The 11,661-nt window shown below is 42.1% G+C and overlaps 2 protein-coding genes across 3 annotated transcripts in view; both read right to left on the bottom strand.

The window, feature by feature from the left end:
- Positions 1 to 9,141, bottom strand: part of Adora3 (adenosine A3 receptor) — a 50,125-nt gene extending 40,984 nt beyond the window's left edge. The window contains exon 1 of the mRNA XM_076574766.1: positions 9,098 to 9,141. The gene's annotated coding sequence lies outside the window, so the exon portion shown is untranslated. The remainder of the gene's footprint in view (positions 1 to 9,097) is intronic.
- The window catches only part of Tmigd3 (transmembrane and immunoglobulin domain containing 3), a 67,860-nt gene extending 58,683 nt beyond the window's left edge, over positions 1 to 9,177 (bottom strand). For both annotated transcript variants that reach the window (XM_042279664.2, XM_042279663.2), the window contains exon 1: positions 9,098 to 9,177. The gene's annotated coding sequence lies outside the window, so the exon portion shown is untranslated. The remainder of the gene's footprint in view (positions 1 to 9,097) is intronic.
- Between the last annotated feature and the right edge of the window lie 2,484 nt (positions 9,178 to 11,661).

Genomic DNA, 11,661 nt, shown 5'->3' with positions numbered 1-11,661 from the left:
TAGCTTAGGCTACACAGAAAAACCCCATATCAAAACAAACAAAGGCCTAAACTGCGTGTTTATAAACATGGTTACTGCTGATAAATTCAGTAAGCCAAAACTGAAAGAGATTTTAAAATACTCACTCCTTTCCAAAGAAACCCATGGAAAAGAGCAAAATGGACGGCTTTGGGAGGTCTGTGTCAACAGGAACACCTGTCCATCCTCCGTCCCCGTCGTCCCGTCGTCCGTCCGTCCGTCCCCCCACCCCCTTTCTTTAGGTAAGCACCACTTTGGGCTGTTTAACTTGAGGAAAGCACAAAGAATTTAAGAAATGTTCTTTTTCCATGAGTGTGGGGAGGCTGTCCTGGCCGAGGGGTGGGAACGGGAGCTGGCCACTGCCTCCACTTCCTGGATGGAGCACCAAGCAGTGGCTCAGAGAGGAAGAAGAGGGTTGAGGAAGAGAGAATTGATTGGGAGGAAGACACAAGAGTTGTGTGAGGGTGGGAACATCTGGCTGGGTGCAGCACAGCCGTGTGTGTACCTTTTCTCCTGTGGTAGGAGCTGCTCTCCAGCACACAATACTTAACAATATTGGTCACGTGTTTACTTCTAGACGTTTCCCTAAGATTAAAAATTGTCATGAATATTTTTCCATAACCACATATAGAAAATGAATAAATAATCTTTTTTCATGGTTTTTAGCATCTCTGAGAACATCCTTTTAAATGCCTGATTCTTTGGGGACAAAGTTTAAACATTATGCTGAGAGCTAACCAAACTCATACAGATAGAACAATATGGACTTCTCTGATGTCTTGGCAACTTGCTACTGGATGTTCTCTGTGCATTTCACTATAAATCTACATGAGTGAGGGTGGTGGCTCAGGCCTGCCATCCAGCACTTGGGAGGCTGAGGCAGGAGGATTGCCACAAGTTCAAGGACAGCTTAGGCTGTGTGGTGCAACTCTGTTTCGAGCTAACAAACTTGGTGGGGATTTGTTCTAGAATGAGCCTTGGCCCTGCTGAAGTGCGGGTGTGGCTGTATAACTGCACGTCTACTCCCTCACGAGCAGATGTAAGAGGTGTAATTTGAAAGGTGATGAGGCACTGACACCAGAATCTACTTGAAGACACAGTTGTGAAGAGAGTTCTTTGATCCAACTGTGAAACACAGTTTGTATGGACATTTCCCCCCATGAGACAGAAAAGAACGAACTACAGGGATTCCATGGGAGCTCAAACATAGGTGCATTTTTCTAACCTAAAATCTGGGGTGGGTGGGGGATCATCTGAAAGAAAAACTGAGTGAGTTTGTTTTCAATGAGAGCCACTGCCAGCAGGAAAAACACAGAAAACACACACACACACACACACACACACACACACACACACACACTCCACTACCTGATCTTGATAAACTCCTTCCCTGTCCATTTTCCACTCGGCAACCCAGGCATCCTGGTGAAACAAATTCAGCTGGGTTTCATGCCTCTTCTGCTTAAAACCCCCAGACACCATGTTGTGGTGGTATTGTGTTCCCCAAAATATCGTGTACCCTAATAAACTAATCTGGGGTCAGAGAACAGAAAAGCTACTAGATACAAAGGCTAGAAAATGTTGGCACTCATGCCATTAATCCTAGCATTCCAGAGGCAGAAATCCATGTGTTCAAGGATACAGCCAAACATGGTGATTCACGCCTTTAATCCCAGAAAGCGAGCCTTTAATCCCAGGGAGGGAGGCAAAAAGCAGAAAGATATATAAGGCGTGAGGACCAGAAACAAGAAGCATTTGGCTGGTTAAGCTTTTAGGCTTTGAGTAGCACAGTTCAGCTGAGAGTCATTTGGATATGAGGACACAGAGGCTTCCAGTCTGAGGAAACAAGATCAGCTGAGAAGTTGGCCAGGTGAGGTTAGCTGTGGCTTGTTCTGTCTCTCTGATCTTCAGTGTTCACCCCAGCTCTGGGTTTGTTTTATTAATAAAGACTCTTTAAGATTCCTGCTACACCATGTCTCAATGTCTCAGTGCATTGGAGAAATGAAAAGTGGTTCCGTCTCATTAAAAGATTAGGCACAGCCTTGAGGAGAGCAAGAAGTCCAAATTCTAGGTCTAGCCTTGAATTCTCTCGAGGCATCTATCAGAGGTCACCATTATCAGCCAAACACAGTCTTCAGCTTGAACCTAACAGGCTCAAAGTCAATTTTGCCATTTGCTCTCAAAAGTCAAGCTCCCCTTTCTAGACTTACTCATCTCTATTAACAGAAAGTGATTGTCTAAACTGCCTGTGCTGGAATCCTAGTGTTAACGTACTCACCTGGATGCATTCCCTCCCTCCCTTCCTTCCTTGTCTTGAGATGGCTTCACCATATGTCACCCACAGGAGCTTTGCACTCCTGATCTTCACACCTCTTGAGCATTGGGATTATAGGCCTGTATCACCCCATCCAATTTTCTTTTATAAAATTAAAACCGAAGTCGAGCCTGCCTTGGCTACAGAGTGAATTTTGGGCCAGCATGGGATACTTAGTGAGACTGTCTGGAAAAGGTGGGATCAGGGAAGCTAGGCCTGCATGCAGTTCAGTGACTGAATACTTGCCCAGCTTGTCCACACTCCTGGATTCCAAGCCTATTGCCCTGATCTACATGTCCTGCCTTAAGGCTGTACCACACTAGCAGTGTGCTTCCTCACTGACTCCTGGGAATTTTGTTTTGTCATCCGCAAACACTGACATCTCTGTTCTGTTAACATAGTGGTCAGGCAATGGTTGGACGAAGATTTCCATAGATACCCGGAACAAAAGAGTATCTCCTAGTCTTTTCAGAGGACTTCTGTGTCTTTATCAACACACAAGCAGGCAGTTTACAACAGTACCTTCACTTCCTGTTTTATACTTATTCCCTAAAGCATCTCAAGCTTTCTTCCCAAGCTATTTGGTTAAATATGTTGGTTCCTCAACTGCCATCCATTGCCTCAATTGTTGCAACATTTGTCTTTTTCAATAAATGACCCTGGGTAGTGGCTTCAGGTGTGGGAAAGTCAAGGCAAGATAAACCATGCCATCTGAGCTGATCCACCAGGGAGCTACCGGAGTAACCAGTGGGCTCGAATGAGGACGAACAATGACGTTCATTATACTCTCTCTGGCGTTGGCCTTGGTATTGAAGCTGTTGTTTTCAAGGCTACTGTTGGGCTGGGAGCTGAAAATGGAACTAAGATAAGTTAAAGGAGCGCAAAGTCTGAAAGGTGGAGCTCATGGGTAGAGCTCACACCTAGTGTGTGTGTGAGATCCTGGCTTTCATCCCCAGCACTGGAAAAACAAATGCCTCTGTGGCTTGGCTAGAGGTACTGCTTGGCAGTAGAGTGTTTGCTGCGTATGCTCAAGGTTCTGGGTTCTGTTCCCATTCTGGCTTGTTTGTTTGATTGTTTGGAGGTGTTGGTTGACTTGTTTTTTGAGGCGAGGTCTCACGGTATAGCTCAGACTGGCCTGGGTTACTCATTATGTAGCCCAGGCTGGATTTAAACTCACAACAATCCTCCTGCCTCTGAAATTACAGGTCTAATCTACCACACCCAGATTTCTTATTTTGATTTTAAACAAAATGGAGAAGTGCTGGGTACACAGCGGAAATGGATGTGACTGGCGGGAGGGCTAAAATGTGAATACACTGAAGCCGAGTTTCCATAGTCAAACACCCGCCACTTATTGACCCGATGTCCAGCATATTACTCCACTTTTTTATGCCTCCATTTTCTGGTCTTTAACATGGGAATAGCGATAATGACAATGCTTATCTTACCTGCTTGTTAAGATAATTAAAAGAATGTTTGTAGAATATCATCAGAATATTAAGTCAGACATGTTACAGAATTCAGAAGTCCAAGGACCTGTGGACATATATGATGCAGAGAGTTCCCTGTCAGAAATACCTTTATTATAAATCTCTCAAATTGCCAGGTAAACCTATCCACACATCGTTTGCTTGGCAAAAAAAAAAAAAAAAAAAAAGAAAGAAAAAGAAAAAATATTCAAAAGTTAAAAAATGAGCGTATAGCACCAGCCTGAAGAGTGGTTGGTCAAACGCTAAAACTGTCTGGTTTAAGATTATTTTCTGGTTCACAGTAATCCAGAATTTTTGTTTTACTGGGAGACAGGATATTTTCAGATCCACCTCAGTTCAAAAGTAAGATTAGAGACACACATCATGACCTGCGAAGAATAACAACAAGCATAAGATAGGAACTTGAGTCCATATTTCTTTTTTGTTCCAAAATACCCAAACCAAGAATTCTGTTAAGTGTCCCCAGGTTGGTCCCAATCTCCTAGCAAAAGTGAACACAAATCCACTTACTGCTCAAGCTGCTAAGAATCCCCACGAAGTCCTGGAGGATGTTAGTTCACAAAAACAAACTATTTTGGGGAGTGGGAGAGGGAAGAGACATTGCTGTAGTCTGAAGAAACCTGGCCTGCAAAGACTTTAAATGTAGCTATTAGTGACTATAGAATATTAAATAAGCCAGAAAAATAATTAAAAGTATGAGAAAATAATGAGACTCTTAAACATTGCAAAATTTATGTGAGAGAAAACTCGCAGAAATGAAAAAACATCTTGGATTTAAAACTCAGGGGACACTGCTGGAAATGCGCCCTAGTGGCAGAATGCTCGCCTAGGTGTGTAAGGTCGTGGGGTTCAATCTGGAACATGGTCCACATCTTCAACATCTTCAGTGGGCAAGTTAAATAGTGGACTGATTCAGAAGATGAATCAACAGAGTGAAAAACAGAGCTGAAGAAGTTACACAGAATTTGAGGCTGGTGAGATGGCTCTGCAGATTAAAGGTGCCCGCTACCAGGGCTGACCTGAGCCCAACTCCTATGGTGGAACAAGAGTGCTGATCCCCACAGCTGTTGTCTGACCAGTACATAAACACACACACACACACACACACACACACACACACACACACACACATACACACAGGCACACACACACACACACACACACACACACACACACACACACACACACATTGGGTGCAGGGAGAATATTAGGTACTAGGGAGCATTTAGATAATGTGGACTTATCACATTCCGTATGGTGCAAATATAAGATAGCGAAGCAGTATGGCAGTTCCTCTCAAAAGAAAACTATCATGTTATCTAATATCTCTTCTCCTGTGCATCTTTCGAGTGGAGGCTTGAGCAGATAAGTACAGACCTATGTTTGCAGTTGCTTTATTCACAATAGCCAAAAGAAGCTATCAACCCAGGGTTTAATGCCACATAGATCTATAGGCAAAATGTTGTATACAGAATAGAACATGATTAAGCCTTTAAAAGAAGAAACTTTTTACGGATTCTCAGGAAGGATGCGAAATGAAATGATTCACTCCTTGAAGGACAAATGCTGTTTAATAGCATTCAGGAATTGCCTATAGTCAAGTTCACAGAGATAGGAAGTAGAATGGTGATTGCCAGGACTGGAGACAGGAAGAAGGAATTGTTTAAGGAGCAGAGTCTTCATTCAGCAGGATGAAAAAGGGGTGTGGGGATGAATGACGGTGATGGGAATTGACGGTGATAGGATGATGTTTGGGAATTTTCCAGAACTGAGAAGCTACAGCTATTTCACTTGGGAAACACAGTGTGTCCCTGGTAAAAAGAAATTCACATCACGACACATTGTATTTTCATAAAACCCTGTTCCAAAAACAAACTGTTAGAGCAGTTGAACGGAAAAGCTATCACTTAGAGAAGAATAACAGGATGACCATGGATTTCTCAGCACCATAAGGAAAAACAGAGTAAAGAAGTGTAAGTTCTTCAAAGGACTAAAAAAAAACCTAAGCCTACCTCACATGTACCTCATAAAAAATATCTCACAGAAATAAACGTGGAATGAGAAAAGTTTCAAGTAACTAAAAACTATAGAGTTGGGCATGATGACTCAGGCCTGTAATCTGAGCACCTGGGAGGCCGAGGCAGGAGGATTGCACTAAATTCAAGGTCACCTGGGCTACATAGCAAGAGCCTGTTTAGTAAATAAATGAAGCAATAATTCCAGTAAGCAGACTAAAAACTCTTTGGGTTAATAATGAATATGGATCTGGGGGTGTAGCTCAGTGGTATAGTGCTTGCCTGGTATGCGTGAAGCCCTACAAAAAAAGGCAGGGGATATCAATATGGGAGGGATTTCCTTCCAGGACTTTAAAAACCCATTCTCTTTGTTGTTTACAAGACAAACAGAACATAAAAAACAAAGAAAGCTGAGGATGTAGCTCTGTGGAAGAGCGTATGACTAGAATGTGTGAGACCTTGTGTTTGATAACCAGTACTACCAAAGTGGGAGTCAGGGAAGAAAGGAAAGAAGGAAGAAAGGGAGGGAAGGAGGGAGGGAGGGAGGAAGAAAGAAAGACAGAAAGGAAGCAAGAAAGACAGAGAGAATGGGAAGTGTACTAACTGTATCAATGCCTGATAAAAACTTTATGGCAGTGGTTTTCCACCTTCCTAATGCTGTGACCCTTTAATACAGTTTCTCATGTGCGGCAATCCCCAACCATAAAATTATTTTCATTGCTACTTTATAACTGTTATTTTGCTATTGATATGAATGTAATATAAATATCAGATATGTGACCCCTGTGAAAGGGTCATTCAACCCCCAAGGGGTCAGGACCCACAGGTTGAGAACCATTGCTTTTTGGAACTAACTGGGGTTACTATATGACCATCATTTCCTTTTCCTAAAGGTATATAAACATCTAAAGTCTTATATAACTAATAACACAGCTGTAAACTATATAAAGTTAAAAGGAATGATATAACAAATTAAATAGTAGTAACAATTTCTAGCATACTAATTTCATTAATTTTGACATAACAGCTGTCCAAAATATCAATAAGGGATTATTCAAACAACACCATAAGCTTCAAACTGACTGTATATAAACATGGTCTTTGCTTATGTAGATTATTCTTAACAAAAATTGCAACATGTTTGAGCACACACTAGATCATCAATTATATTCTAATACGTTGAAATCGGTTCCCCACTAATCAAGTTATCTAAGCACAAAACAAGCTGCACATCAGTTATTTTTAGGATGAACATGGATTCGTTGAGAAAAGGTAAGGAAGAACTCATGAGAGTGGGAGCGCCTCCAAGGGATAAATACCACCCACCTCAACCTTTTAAAGATCTATTTACCAGGTGCCTTCAAACGTTAAAGCTGGGAGAACCTGGGTGGCTACTAGATCTGCTCTTGTATATGCCTATGACTCTGAACAGTGGTATTTCCACAATGCTAAAACATACTGTCAGTTGTCATCATTTCAAGACTAAGATTTCTTGTCACATCAATCACTGAGTTCAAAATCAACCCTCAGAACAGCCTAGATCTGTACAGAATCCCTTCTGCTGAGCATTTCTTGGTAATAGCCCTTGCACTGGAAATTCGAAGACTACAATTTAAGGGGTGAGGCTGACAGAGGTACCTAGCATTCTCTCACCACACTTAATCATGTGGGAATCATAAAAAAGTGATGCTCCCACCCCCACCATGGCCCCCAATTGTCCTACCAGACTTAAAGCTAGCAAAGAGAGTGAAGGCAGAAGTTAATGGTACTGATTTCATTTCTTATTTCAAATTCCTTGGACCCTGAGGACAGGTGCAGATATGCAGTGGGTTCTTAACAAATACTGTTGAAAATGAATGAATGGGTTGAACAAAATGAAATGAAGACCCTTGGTACTGACTGTTACAACTCACCTGAGAGACACTGTTGGTTTCCTTGGAGACCAAGGAGGATGTTAACTCCCCTGCATCCTCTCAAACCCTTGTCAAGTTCTTTCTTCTTGCCTTGGGGCACCTGACCCAATTAGCTCCAACTTGTGTACCTCCTACAAAGCCCATACTGGATCTCCAGCTAGTCCAGAAGTGACATAAATGTTGTCACCCTCTACTAGGTTGGATTTAGCCATTTTTGAAAAGTGTCCAGGGAACTTTTCAAAAATGTCCAGGAAACTATGTTACATTGTTACATCCGTCCCTCTGCCCCACAACCATCTCATCAACATTTCAAGACTAATGCTGGCAATATGCCCTCTCTACCTAAACCCACAGCCTATTTCAAATGAGATTTATCACTTGTCAACCCAAGAAAATAAAGTGACCTTTTATTGCTGTTTAAGTCTCTGCCTGGGTCAGGAAGCCATAAACCTTTCTGCTTGTATTGACTAAAGCCAGGTTTGGCTTGGAGTCACTCTATGCTCTTAGTTTTATTTCTACTTCTCAATCAAGAATTTGAGGAAAATCCAATTTTGGCATTACCCAGCTTTATATAGTAGCTTTTGTTAATAAGGGATCATTGATTAGTGTCTTACTGTGTACTAGATCTAGGTCAATACTTTAGATGCATTAAATGCATCTTTTTATTCTCACACTTCCACTGTGCAAAGGATATTATCATGTCAATATAATAGAGAGGATTAACACTGAGAGAGACAAAGTAACCCAACTCAAGTCCTACGGCACTAGTAAAGAGCAAAGCTGTAAACATAATGCTAAATGATTTAGCCAAAAGCTTACAGTCTAAATCTGGGAAGGAAAGACATGCATATAAGAAATAATTGACACCTACACACATTCATTGAAATACTGAGATATGGCTCCTTAAGTCACAAATTATGATGGCTCCCGTCAGTTGAAATTTGATTTTCCAAACCTTGGGGAATTTAGGAGGAAAGAGCCTGCATTCTACAACAAAATAGAAGTTTGCTAGAGCACTGAGTTATAAGTAATCAATAAATCCAATGATTAAAGGTGTAAGGTGGGCAGACAAGAGAACTCATGGGAAATGCTTTCCACAATTTTTCAAACACACTGTGGCTCACAAATTGCTTTCACACAGATCATGTCAGGTTGTCTTCACTGTGCTGTGAGTAGAATTGTCTCTACTTAGCCAAGAGGGCTGAGCATTGGTAGCTTGCCCTTGTCCCGAGTGATCAACACAGAGTCTGGCCTTCTGCTCCTGCATTCTCTGCACTATCTCAATGCTTTTCAAGGCTTAGGAGGAGCCAACTCCAGTGTGGCTACTCTGCATGAGGGCTTTCCTACCTGCCCTCCTTGTTCAATGGGTCCTGCTGAAGTCCTGCATCTCCTTCTGGCCATCTTTATCAACTGCCACGGAAGCTTACAGCAGTCACATTCCATTCCTCCAACCCTTCTCTAGAGAACCAGGCACACCTTGACTGTAGGGGTAGAGAATCAGACATGCTCAGACTTTCCAAGCCACTTGGACATTGTGAAACTTTAAATGGGAGAAATAGGGAAACTGGACTCAGATTCTGAGCATCTTGTCTTTTTCCTTTCTCTCCACTACCCTAGATAGACTTTCTTGCTGTCAACCAGTATTTATTAAGCATATATCTACTAGATGTTAGACACTACATTAGGAGAATATATTACCAAACACAACAGAAGAGATTTATCTCAGGAAACTTTTATTCTAGTGGGGGAGACCAGATCAATAAAACAATTCTCCAAACAGTAATGAAAAAGTTGCTTTAAAAAAATAGTGACAGAATTAGAAAGTGAGTGGTTTTGTGTGTTCTCTTTAGAAAGCTTTCAAGGAAAAAAGCTTTAATGAGATGTCAGAGGCAAAAAGAGAACCCATCACACCAACATACCCTCGCCGGAAGGGCTTTCCAGAAAAAGCACACAGGGCAAAGGCCCTGAGGTTAGCTCAGACTTCAGTTATTCGAAGACTAGAAAGGAGGTCGATGTGTTTGGAGCAGAGAACAAAAAGGAGTACAGTAGGAGATGAGGTCACAGTGAGTGAGGGACCCAATCCTGCAGTACTGTATTGGTCCACAGAGGATTGTTGTTTAGGCATTCAAACAAACAAACTAAGCAAATATTTTAGGCTTGGATTGTTGGATGCTGATGATACAGAAATGAATTAGACAAAGTCTTCATTGTCAAGGAGCTCAGAATCTAACAAGAAACAAAGACAAGTGAGCAGGCAGCTGCTGCATCACAGTGCAGAAAAAAATGGGATCAGGTTAAACATGGGACTCTGTAGTGAAAGGCGAGGGTGCTGAGTGCAGGCCAGCGAGTGTCAGGGCAAGTGACATCCCAATCTGATAATCAAGAAGGTTGGCAAAAGAGGGCTCTCAGGCCTGACTGTCTTGGTTTGATTCCACAGACCCAGATGGTGGAAGGAAAAAACAGACCCTGAGAAGTGGTTTTCTTATCTCCACAAATGCTTCTACCCAAATAGATACAATAATTAAAAGTGAAAGAAAAGAAGGTGAGCATAGTCCAGTAGTGCTATTAAGGTGTAAAAGTGAATTGTATGACTGAAGAAATTCAACACAATCTTTAATATCAGGAGGGCTTCATCCACTTTTGCCTTTGTAACACATGAGATTTTATAATATTTATCCTCTTAAACATTTACCCTTATTAAAATGTTCCCACCAGACTAGTGAAATAAACACATGGCTCACATCTTATTTCTATTGGGCAGCACTAATTCAGACAGAAAGTGTAAGGTACAACTGGGGACATGGAAGCCTGGACACTCTGCTGTTTACTGTGCAGATGGCAGAGAGTGCCGTCTTTAAAGAACAAGGACTCAGCTCAGAGCATCCTGAGGACAAGTAAGGAGAGGACAGGTGAGGAAGGAAAGGTGAGCTTGCACAGGGCTTTGCACAGAACAGAGCAGAATCTGAGCTTCATCTCGGGTGTAACCAAGAAGCCATCAAGGACTGGAGCCTTGGAAGCTACCCAGTCACCAGGAATTGTTTACAGAGGCCATTGTGGCTATCGTATGGAACCCCAACTGAAGACAAGCAAGTACAGAAGGAAAAACACCAGTTAGTGCTGCATACAAAAATAAGGCAAAGGACCAGTATGTTAATGGACGAGGAGGGAGAAGCAGACTAGCAGCAGATATTAACAAGGCAGGGCTAGCTTGCCTCCAAATATTAATGAAGAATAAACATGGAGGGAGGGGACAGTAACTTAAAGATCCAACCCTGATGCCTCAGGCTCTCAGGAGCAAATGACCCTCCAAACAAAAGGTCCAGGCAAATGACTGAGCTCCGAAAGGACCACAGGGTGCTAAGAGGCCATACCTTCCTTCTCTATAAAGATGATGAACTATAATTAATGGGAAGAAACATTACCTGGGATCACCGCACAGGGCATCTTGTTGTCTTTAATTAATGTGATTTTTTGGAAGTCAGTATGGTCCATGCTGCCAGGTACACAGCTCCAGCATTTCCATTTCCTTTGATCAAAGGATGGCTGAACTGCAGATTACATCTCTCCAAAATGTTCAGGGAAGAAGAAAAGGTGCTTCTTCCTCCCCCCCGCCCCCCCCCCCGACGTCAATGATCAGTAAGAAAGAAATATTAAGTATAGAGAGAATATCCTGTCTTAGCAAATCAAGGGCATGTCAGATTTTATATAGTCTAAAATATAACTGTGTGTGTTTCCCTATTTCTCTCTGTCTCTGTCTCTCTCTCATCTCTGTGTGTGTCTCTGTCTGTCTGTCTGTCTGTCTCTCTTTTATTTTTAAACATAATCTCAATGCATAGCCCAGGCTGTCTCTGAACTCAATATCCTTTGGTTTCCGTGTTCCAAGTGCTGTGGAATGTATGTGGCTTTTTATG

This window comes from Peromyscus maniculatus, chromosome 6 (assembly GCF_049852395.1).
Source record: "Peromyscus maniculatus bairdii isolate BWxNUB_F1_BW_parent chromosome 6, HU_Pman_BW_mat_3.1, whole genome shotgun sequence".
NCBI lineage: Eukaryota > Metazoa > Chordata > Mammalia > Rodentia > Cricetidae > Peromyscus > Peromyscus maniculatus.
Note: the sequence above shows the minus strand (reverse complement) of the source record. Positions and strands in the feature narration are given on the sequence as shown.